This window comes from Dama dama, chromosome X, assembly GCF_033118175.1.
Source record: "Dama dama isolate Ldn47 chromosome X, ASM3311817v1, whole genome shotgun sequence".
Lineage (NCBI taxonomy): Eukaryota > Metazoa > Chordata > Mammalia > Artiodactyla > Cervidae > Dama > Dama dama.
The window spans coordinates 57729690-57754878 of NC_083714.1; the positions used below are offsets into that span (position 1 = coordinate 57729690).

The window sequence follows — 25189 nt, forward strand, 5'->3', positions numbered from 1 at the left end:
TCTGCATGTAAGACTGTTTATCAGTTTAAATATATTAGTTCAATAAGTGTGACATCAATGGGTCATTAATTTCCATTTACAGATAAAATAATAGATGCGTGGAGATGTACTGTGAGCAATGGCACAGCTGGCAATCAGCTGGTCTGGGACGGGAATCCAGCTCTCACACCATGCACCTGCACTGCCCTACACATGTCCATCCAGAGTGTCCATTGGTGATGCCATACTCCTTCCTGCTGGACATCCTTGGCCTCTCCAGGGAGAATCTGGGGTGAACTCCCTTCAAGTCACTGTTCAACCGTGCCTTTGGGCCCACCTTCATGTCTGAGTGATGCCAAGGCCACCAAAGGCAGCAGCCTTGCACTCCCTGCCCACGTTCCCACCTACTTCTCCCAGAGCAGCCTTAGTGGATGATGCCCCAGTGTCCACCTGGTCAAGTTCCAAATAACCATCTGCCCACAGATGGACCCGCCCCATCAGAAAAGCAAAGCTAGAAGGATTGATCTAACTAGTGTGGTCCAGCCTCTATCACTCCATGTCCACCAAAGAATTCATCCCTGGTGCACCCTTTAATCTCCAGGGTCGAGCTCAGCCCCAGTGTCAGGAACTTCTTTGTGGGACTGAACCTGACGTGAGGCAACTCAGGACACAGGAGTGATGTGTCCAATCACGATTTGCTTGCTGGTGTATAGGCTCAAGCAACTCCGGTGTTCTACTTGCAGGAGGGAGGAAAGCACATCAACGCCAGGGACAAGCAAGGGCAGTGTGGAAAGCCAATGGTGTGGGGGGTGGTTACAGGAGGGCCCTGGCCACCAAAAGTTCCCCCACTGGCCTTCAGTCACCTGCTGCTCAGACACAGAACCCAACAGCAGAGTGGGAGGGGTAGTGAAGTGACTCTGTGCACCTGCCAGGAGCTAGAAAGGGGAGCAGGGACTAGGGCTGGGGACAGGGGTTGGTGGGGGCAGAATCCAGAGAAGAGCAACAGACCCCGGGAAGGGTACAAGCTTGGGAGAAGGCCCAGGTGCCCTGGGAAGGTCATGAGAGAGGGGGGCTCGGGGCCTGCGGAAGGACGAGGGGTGCTGGCCAGTGGCCTATGAGTTTTTGAAGACAGACGGTGGGCTTCTCCAGGGTCTGGAGGAAGCTGCAGAGTGTGGGGACAGAAGAGGATGCAGGGCTGTGGTGGGGAGTTGGGGCAATGAGCAGATTTCAGAGATGGGGAGAGGGCCTCGAGGCTTGGGAGAGGGAAGAGTGCTCCACGGAAGAGAGGGGGTTCCGGGGAGAGGGCTCAGGATCAGAGGATCAGGATGGAGCCACAGGGTCTTGTGAAGAACTGGAGTCCTGGGAATTTCCAAGAGGACTCCAGGGGTCCAGGGAGGTCAACGGGGTCCAGGGAATGGATGCTGAGCTTAAGATAGGGCGCTAGGGTCTTGGGAAGGAATTCAGAAACAAGGGAAGGGCAGGCGCTCTCAGGAGGAAGAAGCACGAGGTCGGAGATGGGAGCACCCAGAGTACGGGGAGGGATGCGGGACTGGGAGAGGGCTTGGGGTCCTGGGGAGCAACACAGAATCCATAGGAAGAGTGTGGGGTCTTGGGAAGAGATGCAGATTCCAGGGATGAATGCCGGTCGAAGGGCTGGGGCCTCAGGGGGCTGAGGCAGCGCTTTACCTGCTTCAGAGGGGGTCGTTGTCCAGGTCCCAGCAAATGTACCACGGGTTCACGTAGAGGATGAGCAGGATAGCAAAGAGGAACAGAGCCACGAAGATGGCCTTGGTCACCGGAGAGACCAGGGTCTGCATGGTCCCCCCGAGGGGGCACTGTGGGGTCCTGGAGGAGGGACAGCAAAGAGAGCAGTGCGGGCTGCCACCTGCACCCATGGAGAGATGCCCTGACAGGGAGGAAACTTCTGTGGGCCAGCATCCCTGGGGCACCTGCGTGCTTGGGGCCAAGGACTTGCCTGCTCTGGCGGAGACATCAGGTCCCCTGGACCCCCAGCCCCCAGGACTCCTTCCGTGTGGTGCAGCCTGGAGGCTCTGCCCTTGGCCGGTGGGAATCAAAGAAGCTTAAGGATGAGGGAGAGCTGTCAGGCGCTGCGGGGCACCTCCAGAGTGGACCTGGGGTCTCCTTGAGGAGAGAGACTGGGGAGAGGTGTGGGGGTCTCCCCTATGTTCCCCAAGCCATCCCTAAAAGATGATCCCACTCATCTCCCTGGCACTTCGGGAAAGGACAGACTGGGGAGATCATTCGCTAGACCAAGCCTGTCCCATCCTGTGGCCAACGTTACACACAGACATTTTCCTGCTCACAGTGACCGGTTACAGGGCCATCACCATACTTTGGTGAATCTTTAGGAAAAAGTGAAAGTCGCTCTGTTGTGTCCGACTCTCTGCCAGTCTCCTCCGTCCATGGAAATCTTGAGGCATCACTGGAATGAGTTTCCACTCCCTTCTTCAGGGAATTGAACCGGGGTCTTCTGCACTAACCCCGGAATTGAACCCGAGTCTCCTGCACTGCAGGCAGGTGCTTTACCATGATTCCTAGACACCAGGGAATCTGACCTCTAAGAAGGGAGGAGCCAAAAGTAGCCGCGAGGAGCCAGGGCTGCTTGAACAAATCCCGAACCTCTCAAGGACCACCAGGGTGTGTCCACCTGGGTCTGGGGAGAGCCAAGGCCCAATCTGGCTGCTTTGTCTCCATTGCAACCCACGCCCCTACCCCCACCCCAACTCCTGCCCTCCTGTGCAGTCCACCGCTGGATTGGACCAATAGCATCCGCATCACCTGGGTGCAGAGAAGAGAACTGCTATCTCAGGCTCCACCCAGCTACACAGCGAGGATCTGCATATTAACGAGATCTCCAGAAGGCGGAGGGGCTTCCCTTGTGGCTCAATGGTAAAGAATCTGCCTGCAATGCGAGAGACCCAGGTTCGATCCCTGGGTCTGGAAGAAGCCCTGGAGACCGGAATGGCAACCCCAGAATTTTATGGACAGTGGAGACTGGCCAGGCTTCCATGGGGTCACAAAGAGTCAGACACGATTGAGAGACTGACATGTTCACTTCCAGGAAGGGAAGGGGGGAAGTTACCACGTGTTCACTGCCCCTTGTGCTGTGGTCCTCTGCCTTGTATAGTCTGTGAATGCAGGGTCATTGTGTCTTCCATAGTCAGGAGTGGTTTCCCCAGTGGCTCCTGCGTGCCTGCTAAATCTCTTCAATCGTGTCCTGCGTTGGCCAGCGGGTTCTTTAACCCCTACCGCCACCTAGTGGCAAATAATTCGCCTGCAATGCAGGAGCTGGGCTGGGAAAATTCCTTGCAGGAGGAAATGGCAACCCACTCCAGAATTCCTGCCTGGGAAATTCCATGGACAGAGGAGCCTGGTGGGCTCCATGAACAACTCAGCAAGAACGAATAGTCAGAAGTAATTGAGCCTGATTTCTTCAGTGGAGACTCTGGAAGCTCCAGTTAGTTACTCACCTAGCAAGAGTTGTTCTCAGTTCCTTAGGAGCATGCTTTCATTCATTCTTGAGAAGAAATTTCTCCGTGACTGAAGAGCAAGGTCCACGGAGAAAAAAAATGATCTTAATGGTTTAAAGGAAAAGAGAAGTTAGGACTTCTCTTCCCAGCCCCATCCCACTTCCGAACCTCTGTTCTTGGCTTTCTCCTACTCTCCCTGTGGTTTCTCAGGTGGAGACAGGCAATAAATACTGATTTCTGTGCTCTGTACATCAACCCTGCAGTCTAGCCTGTTCTAGTGGGAGAGAGCAGTAGCGCTTTGCCCATGGGATTGTCGGAAAACATGATTGTCGCATTTGCAAGCACTGGCTGCACAGGCCAGGTCACCTTTCACTCCCTCAGCTGCCAACATACCATTTACCAGCCACTGTCAGGAGAACATTGCTGTTGGATGGAATGAGGCCACTTCCAATCTGAGTGAGATCCTGTGTGCTCACTCGCTCAGTTGTGTCCGACTCTTCGCGACCCCATGGACTGCAGCCCGCCAGGCTCTTCTGTCCATGGGATTTCCCAGGCAAGGATACTAGAATGGGTTGTCATTTCCTCCTCCAAGGGCTCTTCCTAACCCAGGGATTGAACACTCATCTCCTGCATTGCAGGCAGATTCTTTACTGCTGAGCCACATCGTGAGATATCTCTGAATTGTCATATCGCTGAACAAGCTTAGCTCAGTTCAAGCAAGACGTGTTTTCCCATTGTCTTTGCTGCTAAATCCCTTCACTTGTCACTGCTCCTCTGAGTTAGTGTACCATGATTTTCTCTGCTGAATGTTTTCCTATGGTGATAGCAACTTTCCTTCCTCAGCATCAGGCCAGGCGAGCAGGACCATCCAGTGTGTCAAATATTAGGCACCTACTGATGAGATGGTTGGATGGCATCACCGACTCAATGGACATAAGTTTGAGTAAACTCTGGGAGTTGGCGATGGACAGGTAGGCCTAGCAAGCTTCTGTCCAATGGGTGGTAAGGAGTCAGACACGACTGAGGGAATGAACTGAACTGACTATGTGCAGGGTATCTAGGGGGTACGACAGAAACCAGGATGGGAGTCTAGTGAAGGCCTTAGAACAGCATGCAGATACCTAGGGCAGAGGCAGGTGTGGGGTTTGCCTACTCAGATCTGAGCCAAGTTCAGAAGAGAGACTGAAGAGTGAGGTCAGATATGGATGGCAGAATGGGAGGAGGCTTCGTGGAAGAGCTAGCAATAGGAGAGAGAGGGGAATGTCACTGCATGTACCGCTAACCCAGAAGGGTCAAGTGCAGTCCTATGTGAGCAGTCCCAATAGGGTCATTCTGTGGCTAGAACAGCAGGTTGTGGTGCAGGGCAAGACAAATGGAACACAGAAATGCAGATGCTGGTGGGGGCTCGATGGCTGATAAAAATGAATGAAGCTGCCCAGATGTAGGAGACATACTGGCCTGACACAAGAGCCAACTGGTGTCAGTGCTCCACCCCCACCATTTGTTTTTAATTGAGCTCTAAATCCAGATTTTGATGTGGCCTCTCCCAATTTTAAATGGTTGGCAACCGTTGTGGAAATGCTAAAAGCATCCTTTCTCTCATACTGACATGTCTCCCAGTCCTGTTCCCCCACATATGACTCCCTCTGCTTTTCTCTTCTCTCCTTTCCCAGGGTCACACTGTGCCGAGCCAAGATGGTACCTGTGGGTAACAGGTGGTGGGTGGGAAAGGGTGAAGGGTAGAGAATGTGCCATGGTGATTGAAACTACCAAGCTCAGTTACTCTCCAGAGAGGCAAGCAACAAGTTCCTGGTAGGTGCTCATTCTCTCTACCAGTCAGAAATAGCACCCAGGAGACCAAGACGAACAACTGTTCTACCAATTTTATTGACATATATTTTACATACCAGAAATTTTACTCTTCCCTCATTTTCAGTGTATCATTCAATGCATCTCAGTATTGAGTATGATGTTTGCTCTAAGTTTTCCTTTATAGATACCCTTATCAGGTTGAGGAGTTATTCTCCTATTCTTAACTCATTGAATAGTTGTCATTATAAAAGGGTGTTGGATTTCACCAAATGCTTTTCCTGTATATATTGAGGTAATCCCGTGGTTTTTGTCCTTTCTTCCATTAATAAATACATGACATTAATTGATTTGCACATGTTAAAACAACTGCATATCCGGGATAAACCCAACTTGACTATGCTGTATCATCCCTCTTATGTGGTGCTGGATCCAGCTGATCAGCATATCGTTGAGCATTTTCTACATTTGTCATGGTGTATCATTGTCTTTCCTTGTGCTGACTTTATTCAGTTTGGTATATAATACTGGCTGGGTAGAAAGAGTTGGGAAGTGTTTCCCCTCTCTTTAACACTTTGGTACAGTCTGGAAAAATCAGTCTTCATTATTTTAATGCTTGGTGGAATTCACCAGTAAAGCCATCTGAACATGGGCTTTTCTTTGTGGAAAGAATTTTTACATACTAATTCAAAATTCTTACTATTAAAAGAAATTTCTTTTATTTTTGATTGTGCTGGGACTTTTTTGCTGCATGCAGACTTTCTCTAGTTGCAGCTAATGGAGACCACTCTCTTGCTGTGGAGCATGGGCTCTAAGGGTGCACGGGCTTCAGTACTTGGGGCACATGGGCCCAGTTGCTCCATGGCACACAGAATCTTCCAGAGATCAAACACCTGTTCCCCTCTGTGGCAGGCCGATACCTAATCATTGGATGACCAGGGAAGTCTCCGAAATCCTGACTTTTAATAGTTTCATTTAGATATTCTATTTCTTCTTTTTAAACATTCTTTGAAATATGTCTATTCATACAAATTCATATAGCACACGATTCACCCATTTAAAGTGTAAAATGCAATTATTTTTGGTGTGTTTGAAGAGTCAGACAAGCATAACCACAATCAATTTTAGAAAATTTCCAGCACACCAGTACGAACCAAAGTGGATGAACGTTTACAGAGACTGTATTCACCACCACCTTCCCCCAGCCCACCCCAGCCATGTATGTGTGTGTGTTCAGTTGCTAAGTCATGTCTGACTCTTTGCAATCCCATGGGCTGCAGCCTGCCAGGCCGTTCTGTCCATAGGATTTCCCAGCCAAGAATACTGGAGTGGGTAGCCATTTCCTTACCAGAGGATCTTCCCAAGCCAGGTATTGAACCTGTGTCTCCTGTATTGGCAGGTGGATTCTATACCACTGCACCATCTGGGAAGCCCCCAGCCTGAGGTAACCATTAATCTTCTTTCCTTATCTGTAGATTTCCCTATTCTGGATATTTCATATAAGTGGAATCATAATATGTGGTCTTTGGTGGCTGGCTTCCTTCACCTAGCATGGTGTTTTCGAAGTTCACCCACACTGTCTTTTTTCATTTTGTTCTTTATGCATTTCGTGTCATATCTAAGAATCGACTTCTGAAATCCAACGTCATAAAAATGTACCTCTGTTTAGAGACACAGATGGACAGAACAGAATTTTGGACTCTGTGGGAGAAGGCGAGGGTGGGATGTTTCGAGAGAACAGCATCGAAACATGTATATTATCTAGGGCGAAATAGATCACCAGCCCAGGCTGGATGCATGAGACAAGTGCTTGGGCCTGGTGCACTGGGAAGACCCAGAGGGATCGGGTGGAGAGGGAGGTGGGAGGGGGGACCAGGATGGGGAATACATGTAAATCCATGGCTGATTCATGTCAATATATGAGAAAAACCACTACAATATTGTAAAGTAATTAGCCCCCAACTAATAAAAATAAATGAAAAAAAAAAAAACAGCAGAAAAAAAATGTACTTCTGCATTTTCTTCCGAGAGTTTTAATGGCTCAAGTCTGGGGATTGATCAAAGGACTGAGAGTCTCTGCTTTTGTCATTCAGAATAAACTTTTGTTCATTTGACTGGTGACATCTCTGCTTGTACAGATCATGTAAGAACTTCCTGGGCTTCCTAACTCTTTTACTTCTAGGAAGATCGTGAACAGCTAGATAAAACCATAGAGCTGCCCAAGTCAGACTCTTCTGATTGGTGCTTTGACTCTGCTCTCCATTACTGTAACCAGGCCTACCATGCCCTTGGTGGTTGTGTGCAGCCACTTTGCTCTGGCCATCTGGGGATCTAAATACTCCCACTGCCTTTAGGTTTCCCAGTTCAGAGACTGCAGTTCCTACCGTGAGTTCTGGCCTGCAGAGAAGAGCAATCACAGAGTTCTTCAAGTGGCTCCCCTCACAGTCTTGATAAAAGGCATGTCTTTGGGATTCTCCCGGTATGGGTGAGCAGGCGTTAAATGACAAATCCACACCAACAGTCAAATCTCCATAAACCTCTGAATGGCTTCCTCTGTATTAAACCAACACAGGTCTGGCATTTCCACTCACTGTGGGTCAACTTTTGGTGCATAGTTCAACCAACCAGACAAACTAATAAGAGCCCTTTCTAACTCCCTGAGTTGCAATATTAAATACAGAATTTATGCTTAGTGAATCATTTTGGCCTGATCTAGCTTTATATGGGGAGGCTGATCCCACTGGGGTCAGGAGGCTGCTTCCCACAGACAGTGGGGAGGATTCTTCTACTGGCAAGAATGACTCACCAGACTCAATGGGCTCAGTGTCCCCAGCTTCATCAGGGTCTTCCCACACAGCTCTATCACAGTGCACAGAATCCCATTCTTTCCAAGTCAGGGCCCTCATTTTAACTGGAAACTCTAGGGGCAGAATTCAAGTTCAAGTCTAATTCAACCAGTTGAATGATGAGCATTTGCATGTGATCATTAGCAATCTCAACCCTGTATCTATAGGAGATTCATGTCTCCTTATGGGTACACATAGAATCTTTTGGGTCTTTTACTGTAAACTGAGCTAATCCTTTTCTTTCACCACTCTTTCCAACTACACTGGGGGCAACCAGAAAGCTCATCATATGTATCGATATTCCAAAAATGTTCATAAGTATCATATACACAGTCACAGAACACCTTGCATCCAGCACTTCTTTTAAGTGGTTCATCAGGCATATCCAAAGGAGGTATTTTCCATATATCTGTTGCCATAGACTATCGATGCTGTCTTTAGTACAGAATCATTAGCACCTGTAATCCTAATCAGATTACAGAGCTAATTCTAGAAACCCCAGAACCAATTAAGAAAACTCACTTTTTAAATTAAGTATAGTGGCTATACAGAACTATATGTTACAGATGCACACTATAGTTATTTACAATTTTAAAGGTTATACACCATTTATAGATATCACAAAATATTGGCTATATTCCCCATGTTTTGCAATATACCCTTGTAGCTTACTTATACATAATAGTTTGTACCTCTTACTCCCCTATTCCTACTTTGCCCCTATCTCCTTCCCTCTCCCAACTGGTAACCACTAATTTGTTCTTTGTGTCCGTGAGTCAGCTTCTTCTATTTTAATATTCAGTTGTTGTTCAGTTGCTCAGTCATGTCCAACTCTTTGAGAACCCGTGGACTGCAGCACTCCAGGCTTCCCAGTATTCACAATCTCCCAAAACTTGCTCAAACTCATGTCCATTGAGTTGGTGATGCCGTCCAACCATCTGACCCTCTTCCCTGCCCTTCTGCTGAATTCAACATTTCCCAACATCAGGGTCTTTTCTAATGGGTCAGTTCTTTGCATCAAGAGGCCAACATATTGGAGTTTCAGCTTCAGCATCAGTCCTTCCAGTGAAAACTCAGGACTGATTTCCTTTAGGATAGACTGGTTGGATCTCCATGCAGTTCAAGGGACTCTCAAGATTCTTCTCCAATACCACAGTTCAAAAGCATCAAGTCTTCAGTGCTCAGTCTTCTGTATGGTCCAACTCACACATCCATGCATGACTACTGGAAAAACCACAGCTTTTACTAGATGGACCTTTGTCAGCAAAGCAGTGTCTCTGTTTTTTCATACACTGTCTAGGTTTGTCATAGCTTTTCTATGTCCATGGAACTCTCCAGCCAAGAATACTGGAGTGGGTTGCCATGCCCTTCTCCAGGGTATCTTCCCAACTCAGTGATTGAAGCTTCTTCTCTTATGTCTTCTGCCTTGGCCAGCAAGTTCTTTACCAGTAGTGGCACCTGGGAAGCCCATTTGTTAATTTTTGCTGTTATTTCCTTTAATATAGGAGCAAGCATCTTTTAGTTTCATGGCTGCAGTCACCATCTTCAGTGGTTTTGGAGCCCAAGAAAATAAAGTCTGTACAGTTTCCATTGTTTCCCACCTATTTGCTGTGAAGTGATGGGACCGGATGCCATGATCTTCATTTTTTGAATGTTGAGTTTTAAGCCAGCTTTTTCACTCTCCTCTTTCACCTTCATCAAGAGTGTCTTTATTTCCTCTTCACTTTCTGACATAAGGGTAGTGTCATCTGCTTATCTGAGGTTATTAGTCTGTTTTATTTTTTAAATTCAACATCTAAGTGAGATCATGCAGTGTTTGTCTTTCTTGGTCTGACTCATTTCACTTAGCATATTGCCCTCAAGGTCCATCCATGTTGTTGCAAATGGCAAAATACCGTTCATTTTCATGGCTGTGTACTATTCCATTATGTGTATGTGGTGTGTGTGTGTGTGTGTGTGTGTGCCATGCCTTATTTATCCATTCATCCATTGATGGACACTTAGATTGCTTCCATATCTTAACAACTGTAAATAATTCTACTGTGAACATTGGGGTGCATGTATCTTTTCAAATTAGTGTTTTTGTTCTTTTCAGATATATACCCAGGAATGAAATTGCTGGGTCACATAGCTCAATTTATTTTTCTGAGAAACGTCCCTACTATTTTCCACAGTGACTGCACCAATTTACATTCCCATCAACAGTGCACAAAGATTCCTTTTTGCCACATCCTTGGTACCATTTGTTATTTGTGTTCTTTTTGATGATAGCCATTCTCACAGGTATGAGGTGACATTTCATTGTGATTTTGGTTTGCATTTCCCTGATGGATTAGTGATGTTGAGCACCTTTTCATGTGCCTGTGAGCCGTCTGTATATCTCCTTTGGAAAAGTTTCTATTCAGTTTTTCTGCCCATTGTTAAAGTGTGTGTTTGTGTGTGTGTGGTTTTTTTTTTTTTTTTTTTTACTGACACAGTGTTGTTGTTGTTTTTTTTTGACACTGTGTTTTTAAGCTATTTATATATGTTGGATATTAACCCCACATCAATCATTTGCAATATTTTCTCTCATTCAGTAGGTTCTTTTCATTTTTTTGAGTGGTTTCTTTTGTTAGGCAATGGCTCTTAGGTTTAATTAGGTCCCTGTGCTATGCTAAGTAGCTTGAGTCATGTCTGACTCTCTGCCACCCTATGGACTGTAGCCCACCAGCCTCCTTTGTCCATGGAATTCTCCATGCAAGAATACTGGAGTGGGTTGCCATGCCCTTCTCCAAGGTATGTTCCCAACTCAGGGATTGAACCTTCTTCTCTTATGTATTCGGCCTTGGCAGGCAAGTTCTTTGCCAGTAGTGCCACCTGGGAAGCCCATTTGTTTATTTTTGCTGTTATTTCCGTTACTATAGGAGATGGATACAAAAACAAGGCTGTTGTGATTTATGTCAAAGAGTGTTCTGCCCATGTTTTCATGCAGAAGTTTTACATAATCAACCTTACACATCAGTCTTAAATCCATTTTGAGTTTGTTTTTGTATATAGTGTTAGATAATGTCCTAATTTCATTCTTTCACATGCAGCTGTCCAATTTTCCCAGCACCACTTACTGGAGAGAGTGTCTTTTCTCCACTGTATACTGTATTCTTGCCTCCTTTGTTGTAGATTAATTGACCATAGGTGCATTGGTTTATTTCTATGATTTCTATCCTATTTCATTGATTTGTATGTCTGTTTTTGTGCCAGTACCATAGTGTTTTGATTCCTAGAGCTTTGTAGTATAGTCTAAGGTCAAGAAGCTTGATTCCTCCAGTGCTGTTCTTTTTTTCTTTTTACATTATTTGACAGAGCCCGGTCTTTGGTACGGCACATGGGATCTTTGCTTTCATTGAGGCATGTGGGATCCTCAGGCGTGGCATTCGGAACCCTCAGTTTTGGCACTTGGGATCTTTCTAGATGTGGCATGCAGGGTTTTTACCTGCAGCCGCAGCATGTGAACTCTAAGTTGTGGCATGTGAATCTCAGTTGGAGCCTGCTAACTCTTAGTTGCTGCATGTGGAATCTAGTTCTCTGATCAGGAATCAAACCTGGGTCCCCTTTCTTTGAGAGAATGGAGTCTAAACCACTGGACCACCAGGGAGGTCCTTCCAAGGCTGTTCTTTTTTCTAGAGATGGTTTTGGCTATTTGGGGTCTTTTGTGTCCATACAAATTTCTAGTTATGTGAAAAATACCATTGGTAATTTGGTAGGGATTACATTGGATCTGTAGGTTGCCTTGGGTAGTATAGTTATCTTACAAAACTGATTCTTCCAACCCAAGAACATGGTATAATTTTCCATCTTGTGCTGTTATATTTCTCTCAATATCTTAGAGTTTTCCAAGAACAGGTCTTTTACCTCCTTGAAGTGAAGTTGCTCAGTCCTGTCTGACTCTTTGCAACCCCATGGACTGAAGCCTACTAGACTCCTCGGTCCATGGAATTTTCCAGGCAAGAATACTGGAGTGGATTGCCATTTCCTTCTCCAGGGGATCGTCCCAACCCAGGGATTGAACCCGGGTCTCCCTCATTGCAGGCAGATGCTTTACCATCTGACCCACCAGGGAAGCTTTACCTCCTTAGGTAGGTTTATTTCTGAGTAGTTTATTCTTTTGGATGCAGTTAAATGGGATTATTTAATGGTAAATGGGATAATATCCTGAAGTTATTTTTCTGCTTGTCACTGTTAGTGTACTGAAATATGAATCAACTTTTACGTATTGATTTTGTATACTGTCACTTCACTGAATTCATCGGTGAGCTCTAGTAGTTTCTGGATGAAGAAGATGGGAGGTCTCTCGGCCAGAACAGAAGGGAACCTCAAGCTGCCATGGGCAGCCAAGGGGCGCAGGGGTGGTTGAGCATCTCTTAGGAGTATGCAGGGACAGCCAGAACATACAGAGAGGGAAGTGGGGCCTGGGGATTCAGCCATTGGCAGGGCGTGCCCTGCCACAATCCTGATAGCTGAGGAGGCAGCCGTGAGTGTTTGCAGGGTCCCAGACAGTCTAAAATGGAACTCGGCTTTTCAGGGATCTGAGGCATCCCTGGGTCACATAGGAGGCACTGAGTAGGGCTTCTGCCTATGGGAAACACTGGGCAATTCTATCTAGCTCACCTGAGCTGTCTCTAGAGACATTTAATTCAGGAGGTGTTTCAGCCCCCAGTTTGCAAGAATCGACAAGGAAGCCAACCCCTCGCTGATGATGGGAGGCTTCCAGCATGGAGCCAAGGTCCACTGGGAGATCAGTCCTTATGCACCTTAGACGCAGACTTGCTGTGAGATACAGCCGGCTTCCCCATGACCACATGGCAGGCTTAAGTGTCAGGAACCTCACCACCTCCTGTACCTCCCCTGAGTCCTCAGGACCCCGTGAGACAGGTGCCCCTAGGATTACCCATGTGGGGAAGCAGAGGTCACAGTGGGTGAGCCAGGTGATCAGCAGCACCAAGGTCCCTGCCTTGGCATCTCCTCACCTGAGCCCTCTCTCTCATCCACTGGGCTGGGCTCCTGGGCCCCAGCTGGCTGATGCCTCAAGGTCAGAGGCATTTCTGATTCTGGAAATCTCAGGAAAATCCTCAACCCCAGGAGCGGAGTTGGAGTGGAGGGCATTAACAGGGTGGACCGCCCATGTGAGTTGCCCTGCATGCCTGCCTCTTTGATGCTAGAGCATCAGGCCCCAGAGCAGGACGGCAACTGTCACAGCCTGGACACAGAGCCAGATGGAGGTCCCATGGATGGCGGTCTCAAGAAAGGCAGCCACACTGTGTGTGAAGGCTCAGGTGACTGCCCCCTCCCATGTTCCTGGGACCGCGGTGTGCAGAGCAAGGGCAGCTGGGGGTGGACATGGGCAGGCTGTGGAGCCCAGAAAATGATGGCCTGTCCTCCTCCTGTGTCCCTGGGACTTTAGCCAATTTCTCTACAGCCCCCACCCTGGGGTTCCCACAGACCAATGGCAGGGCCTGGAGAGGGTCTGTGTGGGGGCTGGCTGCTTGGCCAGCAACAGTGCACAGAGGGCCGGGTGGCTGTACCCTTGACCATGGACTCCCCACTCTGGACATGGCTGTGTTTGAGCCCAAGTTTGCCATGCACAACCCTCAAGTCAACCGTGAACACAGAGGAGGGGCTGACTTTGAGGGTCACAGGTCTGTCTGTATGTGTCTGCCTGGCCCCAGGTCTCCAGGACCAGAATGCCGTGCATGGTTTACACAAGGGCTGGGCCTGAAACTTCCCACCTGTGCACTAGTGTCATGGTGTCCACTGCCATGATGACCATGGACCAGGACGCTGGCACTCTGACTAGCCTGGGTGCAGCTGGCCCTTTATTAGGTCACTTAATGACTGTCTTGTGATGTCAGCCCCGAGCAAGCAGAGGCCTTTGGTGAGGGGCCAAGCACCCTTGTGAGCCTGGACTGCTCCTGGCCACTGTACTGTCCCTTTTCCAGGAGAGAGGGATGCACCGCAGTCCACATGGCTGTGGACAAGGAGGGCCCCGTGATGCACAGGGTGCCCGACTTCGGGGGGCTTTGCTTTCTTCCAAACACAGGGGCTCCAGCCCTCAGCTCAGGGAGCTGCACTCCTCCCTGTGGACCTTTCAGTTGCCCTGGCCTAGCCCGTGCCCACGGGCCACCGCAGCTTCAAGCTGCTGCTGGAAGAGAGTGCTTTCCTGGCTTTGAGTGGAGAGCCTTTGTTGAAGAGGCTGCACACCAATGTGGTGCCCTGCCTGAGGGGAGAGGGCAGCCTCCTCTCCCTCCCCTTTCCCAGGAAGAGGTGGACCATCGTCAACAGTCACTGCTCTTTGTCCATCTTCTGGGAGGACGGCACTTGCATAGGCATCCGTGAGGGGCTCTTAGAGAACCTTTTGGAGAGGGTGGGCTCAGACAAGCTGTTTGAGACAGACTGTATGAAGAGCTTCATCCACCAGCTTAGCCTGTATGGATTCAGCAAAATGTGCCAGGGATTGCTCACCTCGCTCTGCCTGACCAACTTGCTCACAGAGGAGCCCCCCTGTCTCCTGAGCAAGGTAAAGGCAGGGGAGTACCTGCTGGGCCCTGGGGGCAGGGTGGGTGCCAACCTCAGAGCCGCCAGGGACGGTGGCAGGTCTGCCGGGAAAGCTATGTGTAAAGATAGGACTGGGGACCAGCGTATGGTCCCTGGGTGGAAGCAGGTGGGGAGAGGGGTTTGTGTGCCTCTATGACTCCCTCGTGGCTCAGACCTGAAAGAATCCACCTGTAAGGAGGAAGACCTGGGATCTATCACTGGGTTGAGAAGATCCCCTGGAGCAGGGCAGAGCAACCCACTCCTGTATTCTTGCCATGAGAATCCCCATGGACAGAGGAGCCTGGTGAGCTATTGTCCGTGGGGTCGCAAAGAGTCACACATGACTTAGTGACTAAGCACATGACGCACATAGCTGTGGAAAAGAAGTCTAGTGCAGGGAACACAGGTCCTTTCCTGGGAAGTGTCCTGGTCAGCCGAGGAAGTGCAGGCCAGGGATCAACACCTGCAGAGAAAGCAGAGAAGCTTCTGCAGTCTGCCCACTGCAAATGTCGAGTCCCCTCTCTGGGTCTTGTATCAATACTCTTGGGCCACTCTGAGTCATTTTCCAAGTGCGAGAGTCAATGTTGAGTTAGTGAGTGTTGAGGATGTGCAAGCTGGGACACTGCCTCCTGTGGGACAGGGTCCCACTTTCTCCATGAGGCCTGGGAATGGCTGGGTGAAAGCACCCAGGGGTCTAGCCAGGAGGGTGCTAGTTTCAGTAAACCTTAGGAGAATTGAACTTTGCTATTCTCTCTCTCTCTCTCTCTCTCTCAGTGAATCCCAGTTACAGTTCTGCTGCAGTCCCCTGTTGGAGAGAGACAGCCCATACCTCCTGGGGCAGATGAAGAGGAGAGGGGTGTTAAGTCTGTGTCTCAGCAGGTGGAGGGCAGGAGGGAAGCCCTAGGCATCACTCTTGCACCCAGCACAATGCAGCCATAGGACAGCCTGTCACCTTGGCCTGAGGGTGCCCAGGGGACTGCAAGCCACCTGGATCTTACCCCTGCCACCGCCATGGCCAGGACCTATGCCGTCCCTGCTGCTGGTCCGGGGACAGCAGCCACACCCCTCTTGATGGGTCCTGATGCCTGGCAGCCCTAGGGGACGCAGACTCCAGCCTCACTAGTCCCTGTCCTGAGGAGGTGGCCCTGCCCATTGAGAACCTGTCCTGTGGCTCTGCTTCACCTGGCCTCCTGCCCAGATGGCTCCTCCTGTGATGGTGGTGGGCCCCACCACTGTGCCCACCCAGATCTTCAGCCTGCCCCCTGGCAGCTCCCAGAAGCCACGCTGGTGCTTCTGTGCACCACCTCGATGCACATCGTGGCTCAGCCCCAGAACCCCTTCTATTACTGCTCAGATAGCCCCTCTTTCCCATAATCTCCAGCCATTCTTTCCCGTAATCCCCACCCCCTTCAGGTGCGTCCCCAGAGGATGCCAAATATACACCCTATTCAGAGAGGTAGAGGCAGCCCTGTGGTCAGAACACTGTACGGCAATAAAGCGCTTGATAACATGAGGAATTTCCCGCCCAGCCCACGTCTTCAGTGCCTCCATCCTGGGCCTAGCTGATCATTTTGAGTCCCCTCAGGCAGCTGCTTGCCCGTGAAGGCAAGATAGATAGCCAGCCACCCTCAGCACAGTGCGGGCACCTCATATACAGCTGGGGAAGCCCTTCAGATGCTCTGGACCCACTCATTTAAAAGACACATCAAGGGCTTGACAAGAGCCTGGTGGAGTGACTTCACAGGTACAGGGACACTGTCCATCCAGCAGGCTACTCACTTGACAGAAGAGGAGAAATTAGGCCTCCCCTTCTTGGGGGCCCCAAAAGAGCCCTTACTGTCCTGAGATGCACAGGGCTAGAGCCTGTGGTCTCTGCCCGAGGCCTGCAGGTGTTCAGTTTGGGGGCTCGCTGGTGTCTGGACAGCAGGCTTGAGGCTTGGCTTCATTGCAGGGTCTGCACCTGGTGACATTTTCTTGTTTCTCTTTTCTTTTCCCTTTTCAGCTGAGCACTCCGAGGGTGTGACACATCAGCACCCTCTGCTTGCTGGGGTGTCCAGTTTATAATGCAGTTTCTCTTAAAAGAGTGTTTGTCCTGAGGAGCATAGCAAATAGCCCTCCAGGGTCGTGCTGCAGAGACAATGGCTCCAAAGTCAGGGGAGGGGAGAGCGCACACAGCAGATCACCGGAACCGGAAGGCTGGGTCTCCCTTGTTAGCAGTCTGTCGCAGGCAGAGGAGGCCATGAGAAGTGACACAGGGTGGTGCAGCCCAGGGCTCTGTCAGCCTCAGCACTGAGCTGCTGTGACGCCCGACTGGGCTGCTCAATTCCAAGCCAAAATGCAGCCCCTTATGAAGGTTCACAGCCTGGGGAACTGCTTAAATTTCAGAAGGTTTCATTAGCTTTTCTGTCTTGACATCCATATGCCTCCTGACCTGGAATCACATGCAGACGATGCTACTTAAAGACCACATTCCCAGAAACCTCAGCATGTGTGGCACCTGCTTACCTGTAAATCTATAGAGAAAGGGGAGACGTGCAGATTGCAATCACAAGTCACCTGCTTGTCACAAAAAGCAACTTTTATTTACAAAGTCAAGACTGCCTGATATCAAAAGAGACCCACCACTCAGTCCTTGGTAGATTTTGACTGATGTCTGCAGAGTGAAGTGGCTAAGCACACATCCTCCTGGGCCAGGCAGAAGTGGCAGCCTGAGGTCACACAGGATTCCAGGGAGGGAGCATGGTCTTGATGAGCTGGCCCTGGACAATCAAACTGTCTCGAGCCCCACACATGCCCAGGTCACCAGAGGAGAGGCCAGGCAGCTCCAGAGGCACAGGTTTAATTCAGTCCCCAGGGCCGAACAGGTGACAGTGTCTAGGAGAGTGGAAATGCAATTTAACCAGACAGGGTGTCTCAGAGAGGGGGCCTGCCTCACAAGGGCTCCAACTAGGTAACGGTAACCCTGGAGGCCCAACCAGGAAGACCCTGGGGAGCCGGTGATCCGTGGCCAACTCACTTCCCACCAGCTCTGCCCGAGCCTCCCTCGGCACAGCGTTCATCTTGGGTCCTCAGTGGCCCCTTCTTCCCCTGTGTTCCTTTGCTCTGTCCCTTCACAAAGGGAGGTGCCATGGCCAGAGATGGATGAGGTGGGGAGGCTGGAAGAGGCTGATTTCTGGATGACAGAAACAAGGCTTAGCCTGTGGTGAGCAAAGCTGGCAGTGCTCTGGATTGCCAGGTCTCTGCAGGAGGAACCGCCTGGGACTCCCTGGGAACTGTCATGAACCAAGGCCCTGGGATGACTTGAGCTACAAACTGCCAGGGGAGGGTGATGAGTCCCAATGGCCTGTGTCTTGTGAACGCCCGACCCCACAAGCAAGGCCTGTGACTGGGCAGCAAGGTGCTCAGCCGTCTGCTGAGCCTCTGGAAAGGAAGGGAAGGTCCCCATCGCCAGGGTCTGAGGTCACGGCCAGGGGGCCTCCCAAGGCCCAGTGCAAACCCCTCAGATGATGAGCTCTGCATGCCCCCACCCTCAGCAAACCTGGGGATGCTCAAGCCTCACTCACGCAGCACCTCCAGCCTCTGAGCGTTGCTCTGGGGAGTTGTAGAGGGGAGACAGCGGCCAGGCTATCGTGGAGGCTGGGCCGAACTGCAGTTGGCCCTCAGAGGCCCCAGGGGCAGGGCAGGTCAGCGACCCACCCTCCTCCTGAACGTCTCTCCTTCCTGGGGGAAGAGTCTAAAGTCGCCCGACTAGTGGGGACTTTGAACCCACGACTCACAAGTTGTGGCCCCCGAGTGCCCCTCTGGCCACTCTGCACAAGAAGGGCTCATGGCGGCGGGCGGGGGGGCATCCATGCAGGCCAGCCGAAGAGAGCCACCAGGAGACGACCCTGGGGATACCCCAGAGAGGAGAAGTGTGAAGTCACTATGAGCAGCCAAGGCCATCTCCAGGCTGCTGAGTTCTTGCTAACTCACCTGCTGCTGCCCACACTCTTCAGCTAATGCATCATTTACACAAAAATTTCCGAAGTGTGGTGACACTGAGGGTCGCTGGTGGGAAGGTGAGTGGTTCCTGGTGCTCCCCCAAGGTCATGGGCACAGCAGCAGCCCCATCCAGCATCTGTGCTAGGACTGCAGCCTTCTCTCAAAGGTTAACGAGGTGCCCTCCTGAGAGAGGACAATGGGGTCCAGTCACCCCGGAACAGAGGATCCTATGGAATACAACTCCAGCTCAACTGGCACTCCTGGGGGCCCTGGTCTGGGCTGTCAGGCTGAGTCTCCACACCCCCCCCCCACTTTGTCAGTTAACTCAGGGAGTCATAGGCTTGGTCTTTGGGGCCATTCTCAGGTGGGCAGAGGGAGGGGCCCATGTGCTGTGGAGACTCGAGGTGAGGACCAGAGGAGACTGAGGGTCCCCAGGGGGTGCACATGCAGCCCTCCTGACAGCCCTGGATGACTGTGGGGTGTGGTGTCCAGATGTAATGTCACTGATCCTGCTGGGAGGGGAGAAGTGAGGGCCTGGGTCAGGTGCCCGGGTTCAGGTCAGCAGAGTGAAGGAACCCAGCTATGCTAGGAGTCAAGGTAGAACCCTGAGGGGGGCTCTGGGGCCCCAGGACATCCAGGTCAACACTGCTATCAGCCCTGGGAGACCACGGCAGGGTTGTAGGAATGAGCCCCCTACTCCCGCTTGCTTCTCAGGGGTCCTGGCTAGGGAGGGCCTGGTTCTAAGGGGAGCAAGGTCAGGGACAGAGGATGGTGCTCAGACCTGCTGAGAGTCAAAGTGAAGAGCAGAAGGAGAGTGGAGGAACGCCCAGGGCATCATCTCATCTCTGGGAAGCCCTGGGTTTGGAGCCCTGGTGTCACGTTCACAGGCTTCCCTTTGGGGTCTCAGTGAGGTGATGGCCTTGGAGTGATGGTCCTGCAGCCGGTAAACACAAGGGGCATCCCTGGACCTGCCAGGGCTCAAGATGAGGACCTTGAGGGAGGAAACAGGGAATCCCTCCAGTCCTGGCACCTGCTGTCAGCCCGGGACGACTCTCATGGGCGCATGAGCTCTGGGGCTCAGGGACATTGGAGACTTGATATAATGGGCGAAGCCTCAGAGATTGGAGGGGAGATTCTTAGGTTCTGAAGGAGTTTAGGTGAGGACCTTGAGGGAGGACTGAGGGGAGCCTGGACCCCAATCAGAGGAGACTTAAGCCAGTCCCTGCTGTTGGTCCTTGACATCCCTGGGATAGGATGAATGCAGGAGAACATGGTCAGACTTCCTGACATACAGGTCTCATACTATGGACACGGTGTGGGGGAGGAGTTCCTGATATCTGGGTCTCAGACTGAGACCTCACATGTGAAGTGGGGACTCAGGAAGACAATTTCCCAGGTCCTGCGGGGTGTCAAGTTGAGGATCCTAAGAGGGACTAGGGGACCATGGACCCCAATCAGAGGGCACCTCAGAGAAGCCCGTCTCTGTTGTCAGTCCAGGGCGACAGTGGAATAGAATGAGTGAAACAGGCATGGTCGGATTTCCTGACATCCGTGTCTTCGAGAGATTGGGGCCCTGGTATAAGGGACAAGGCTTCAGTTGGGGAGAGGCATGAATCCAGGTCCTGCCCGGGGGCAAGGTGAGGTGCCTGAGGAGAACTGAGGGGACCCTGAGGGAGGATTGATGGAACCTGAGAGATCCCTGGCCGTGAAGTCATACGTGGGAGCCCTTGAGGTGAGAAGACCACACTAGGCCCGTCTGCCTTCCTCACATGCAGGTCTCAGAGAGACTGGGCGCCTCATGAGAGAGGGAGGGCCTCAAAATGCAAGACAGGATAATCCTGCATCTTGCCTGGAGCCCAGCCTCCATGAGAGAAAGGAATGAGGCAGTTAGACCCTAACATGAGGAGGGATCCTTCCCTTTGATGGGGGTCTTGGAGGCCACAGAGTGGGGTGAACAGGGTGAGCAATTTCTTGACCTCTGGCTTAGGGACCTCGAGACCTGAGGTGATCAGGCGGAAGGCTGAGGCTTCAGGTCCACAGAGGGTGGGCTTCCTGGACCCCGAGGGAGGACTGAGCAGACCCCCACCCCTGTGGATAGTGCTGGAAGGCCAGGCAGGATGTCAGGAGGAGCTGAGGGCCTACAAGAGGCCCTGAGCAGGTGTGGCCACATGTGGGGCTCCTTAGCACTTTCTGTTCTTTTTCTGAGTTTCTATGCAGGCCCCCAGAGGGAAGGGACCAGGTTGTGCCACGGGAAAGGTAAACATTACAAGGGAACCCAAAGGAGACCTCCCACCGCACAACTGGGGTGACCTCACAGAGTCCACCCCTTGTACCATCCCAGAAGGCTCAGGGCTATGCCACAGGATACTGCTGAGGTGCCCCCTCCATGTCTCTCACAGGAACCAGAAGGCGAAGGCAGAAGTCTGAGGCCCATGTCCTGAGGTCAGAGAGTAGGGGAGGTCCAGCCAGTGCTAGGAGTCAAGTAAGGAGGATGTCCTAAGTGTGCAACAGGGCTTCCCTTCCCAGAATAGAGGGGACCCCACAAGGGCCTAACCCCCACACCTTGTCAGCCCCAGAAATCTTGGACTGTGCTGTCTGCACCCTGGGGAGCCACCTCACATCCTCCTTCAGGCAGCCAGGGGACTGGTCGCCCCAGAGGCATGCCCCTGTGAGGTCTGAGAGCACCCCTCAAGAGGAGACCTGTAAGTGGTCTGTGTCAGACCACTTAGGATGCATTTCTCAGCCAAGGCCACTCACAACCCCTCTCTCCCCCAGGCCCGTCATCCCCATCTATTCCCCTGCCTCACGCCTGTCTGTGGTTTGATCCCAGGCATCGTACTCATGGTCAGGATGACTGAGCTGAGCAAGCCCAAGGAAGACCTTTAGGATCCAGGCGAGGCCCAGGACCTGGTGAATGTGCAGCTGTTGGGGGCTGAGGCGGGGGAGGCTGCATCCACCTCAACCTCCTCACTCCCAGTCTCCTCCTTGCTCCTGCAGACAGAGGATGAGACAGTTGGATGGCATCACCGACTCAATGGAAATGGGTTTGGGTGGACTCCGGGAGTTGGTGATGGACAGGGAGGCCTGGTGTGCTGTGGTTCACAGGGTCGTAGAGTCGGACACGACTGAGCGACTGAACTGAACTGAACTGAACTGACACAAATTTTAAAAGGAGGTTTCTCTTAAAATACTGTGTTGCCATAATGACACCTGGTTCCACCTGAAGTTGACTATTCTCAAACCTTGAGTTAACCAATGCATTTTTCTTATGGAAATGTTTGTCTCAAGCTGTATTAACATACTATGCATTTACCCCAGACTCTAATGGCTCAGAACTGACTTGACAAACCATAATGTTATACTCAGACATTGTTCCCCTAACCTATGTAAACGAAACTATTTGTATGGTGATCTGCCCTTCTACAAGATTCAAGTCAATCGCTTTATGGCCTGGGATGACTCCTCTGGTGCCAAGAGTATCCCAAAATACATCTCATGGATGAGAGGCCTGGTGCCATTCTGAGTTTTAAGACATTCCTTTCTTTCATTAACAGACTGCTAGTGACTATATAACATCCAGCTAAAAACTAGCAGGGGCGAACTCTGTCTGCCGCCTTCAGATGCCTATGTCAGAAGCTTTCTCTATCTCGTTTATACTTTGGTAAAACTTTATTACACAAAAGCTCTGAGCGATCAAGCCTTGTCTCTGGCCCCGGACTGAATTCTCCTCCGGAGGCCAAGAATCCCAGAGTCTTTTCATGGGTCAGCAACAACCTTTCAACCTGTTACTCCATCCTGATGGCGCTCTTTTCAGTCATGGTCCCAGTCGAAACCCCTGAGTCAAAGGAGGAGCAGGGAGAATCCTCAGATTATAAGTGTGCCCTCTGTGAGCAGGTCAAGAACAAACCCAATCCCTGAGCTGCCAGATCCCTAGGGACACTCAAAAGCACTCTTTTGTAATCAAAATAGATTTCTGGCTCTAATAAAGTAAAGCAAAACTCCAGTGGAGATAATAAACAATCAAACAAGAACTGCGAGTCTGTGTTCTTTCTATCTGTCCATTGTATTCACACATGGCACAAGATGAGCCAGAAAAGGCTGGAAGCCCACGCCCCACGCAGGCTTTGGTCCAGTTCCCATGGTCCCTTTTCATCTGAAACAGCAGCATTTCACAGATTCATCCAAGCATCTGACTCATGAGCTGAGTGCTGAGGCAAGCCCAGGACGGACAGGTCTCTGGACCTTGCCTGCCACTCAGCAGATGGCCCAGCTGGGCTCCCGACCTTGGGGTGTCACCTTCCATGAGTCATGCACCCTGCAGCAGAAGAGATCCTCAAGTGTCCCCCAACGATGCCACAAGTTTCTGATCAGCAGCTGAGCGTCCCAGCTCCCTATCCAGGGGCCTCCCCAGGAGACTCACTGGAAAGCAGGGTCACGCCAGCTGCCAAGTGCCTTGCAAACACATTACCCCAAACCCAAAGACAAGTACAAGGTTTCCACAAGGTGAACACCAGCCCTAGTCGCTCTGCCCTCACAGCTATATTTAGGAGCCTCTCTTTGGGCGTGAGGCGGCCAGGCACTGCGTCCAACACACATGCTTTGAGAGCCAAGGGACACTTTACAGTAGGACAAGGGTCACGTGCAAGGATAAACAGTGGCCTGTTTCTGGGCCTGTGGGCCTCTCTGCCTGCCTGCCAATGCACAGCCCTGTCCCCAGCCTTCCCCCATCACCCCCTGGTCATTGTTCCAACATCCAGGACTTTGGACCAGAACAGAGAGGGAAAAACACTAACCTGTTTCCACAACACATTTCTCTCAACCACCCAGATCCAGCAGGGCCAAAACGACTGGCAACACCATCAATTCATAAAGGTCAAAGTCCCAGAGACTCTCACTGATTCCAGAGCAGCATCACATGAGGGGAGTCCCTGCCCCCAGCCCCGCACCAAGTGGGCACCACAGCACAGGGCTGATTCAGACAGAACCAGATGGCAAGTCCAGAGCGCAATGGTGACTGCATGGTATCAGCATGTTCTGGTCTCTCGGTCACTTTCCTCTCGAGAGCCCAGTCTGGACAGGCCTCCTGCCCAAAGAGGATCAGGTGCTGGAGGATGTCCACCTGGAAGATGTCCTTCCCGCCCCTCCCATTGATGGGCTGCAGCAGCCAGCGGGGGTTGGCAAGCGCAGTCATGTACTTCTGTTGCAGGTAAGGTAGCAGGCCTTGATTCTCCAGCTCCTCCACCTAGTCGGGACCTAGGTTTTCTAGGCACAGCAAAATGCCCCCGATGACCACGAGATGTGTGCAAAGACAGGACACAGAATGAGAACAAGGTCATTCAAAGTTGCACCTGCTTGAGACTAAGACTGTATCATGGAGGGAACCCGAGGTGAACTGGGTCCTGTGGCTGAGCATTTCAGACGGGCTCACCTCGGCAAAGGGAACTCACGGCGAGGCCAAGTGAGGGAGGGAGCAAAATGGAAGGGAGAGGCCTGGTGCTCCATGAACCCACCAGGCCACAGGCAGCTCTCAGTCTGCCCACTGCAGGCCACAGGGACAGAGCAGGAGGGCCCCAGCGGGGGCCAGCAGACATCAGGTCCCCAAGGAATTTACCAGCAGACAGGTGTTGCTGTGGGGCCTCACCCCTGGGAGTCAGGGCACTTGCTTAGGCCCTGCTTCAGGCAGTGTGGGTATGGAACCCAGGCTGGGTGCTTTACTGCCTCTCACGGTCTCTGCCAGGCACACAGACACATGTGGGGACACAGACAAACAGACACACAGACAAGTGCCACGTGCAGACCTGGACCCACCTCTGCCTCAAGCACAAACGGGGACTGAGGCCCAGAGTGGTGAACAGGCACCTTGGGCAGCTGGCTCCCAGCCCAGGGACCCTTGCTGTCCCTCTGAAGAAACCTCAGCCGCCACGCCCAACCTCACAAACTAGTTCAACAGAAAACAAACAAGCACAATCCGGCCAAGATCCAGGGCAGTGCTGGGGGCCATGCGGGCAGCAGGAGGCAGGGCATCACTTACCCACGATCACTCCATGACTGAACTTTACCCCTTCCCGCAGCAAGGCCTGGATCTGGGTGGGGCTCATCCCCAGCCTCTGCTCCAGCAGCTCCCGCCAGGCCGCGTCCTCCCAGTCCCGGTGTGCCATGTGGACGGCCAGGGTATAGTGCTGGTGGCCATGTAGCATGGGCTGCCATGGCATCTCCATCTCCACGGTCTTGACACCGTTTTAAGACAAAACCTGCATAAGGCCGTCAGAAGAGCAGACAGTCGAACTTCATCTCCCAGGGCTCCCAGGTCTTCATGTGGCTGCAGAAACACAAAACCACAAAGGTCAGGAGTGTGATTCAGTGGCCTGCAATCAGCCCTGGGCTGGACCTCAGCCCCATGAGCCCGAGCATCCTCCAAATCTGCTGACACAGAATGCATGGGTCAGAGAAGGCTGGCTCTTTCCATCTGTCCCCACGCAGTCCACTGATAGTGGGGTGGCAACCCAGAGGACCCAT

The 25189-nt window shown here is 51.5% G+C and overlaps 1 pseudogene; it reads right to left on the minus strand.

The window, feature by feature from the left end:
* Nucleotides 1–21555: 21555 nt before the first annotated feature.
* Nucleotides 21556–24964, minus strand: LOC133052676 (protein EOLA1-like; annotated as a pseudogene).
* Nucleotides 24965–25189: the final 225 nt, after the last annotated feature.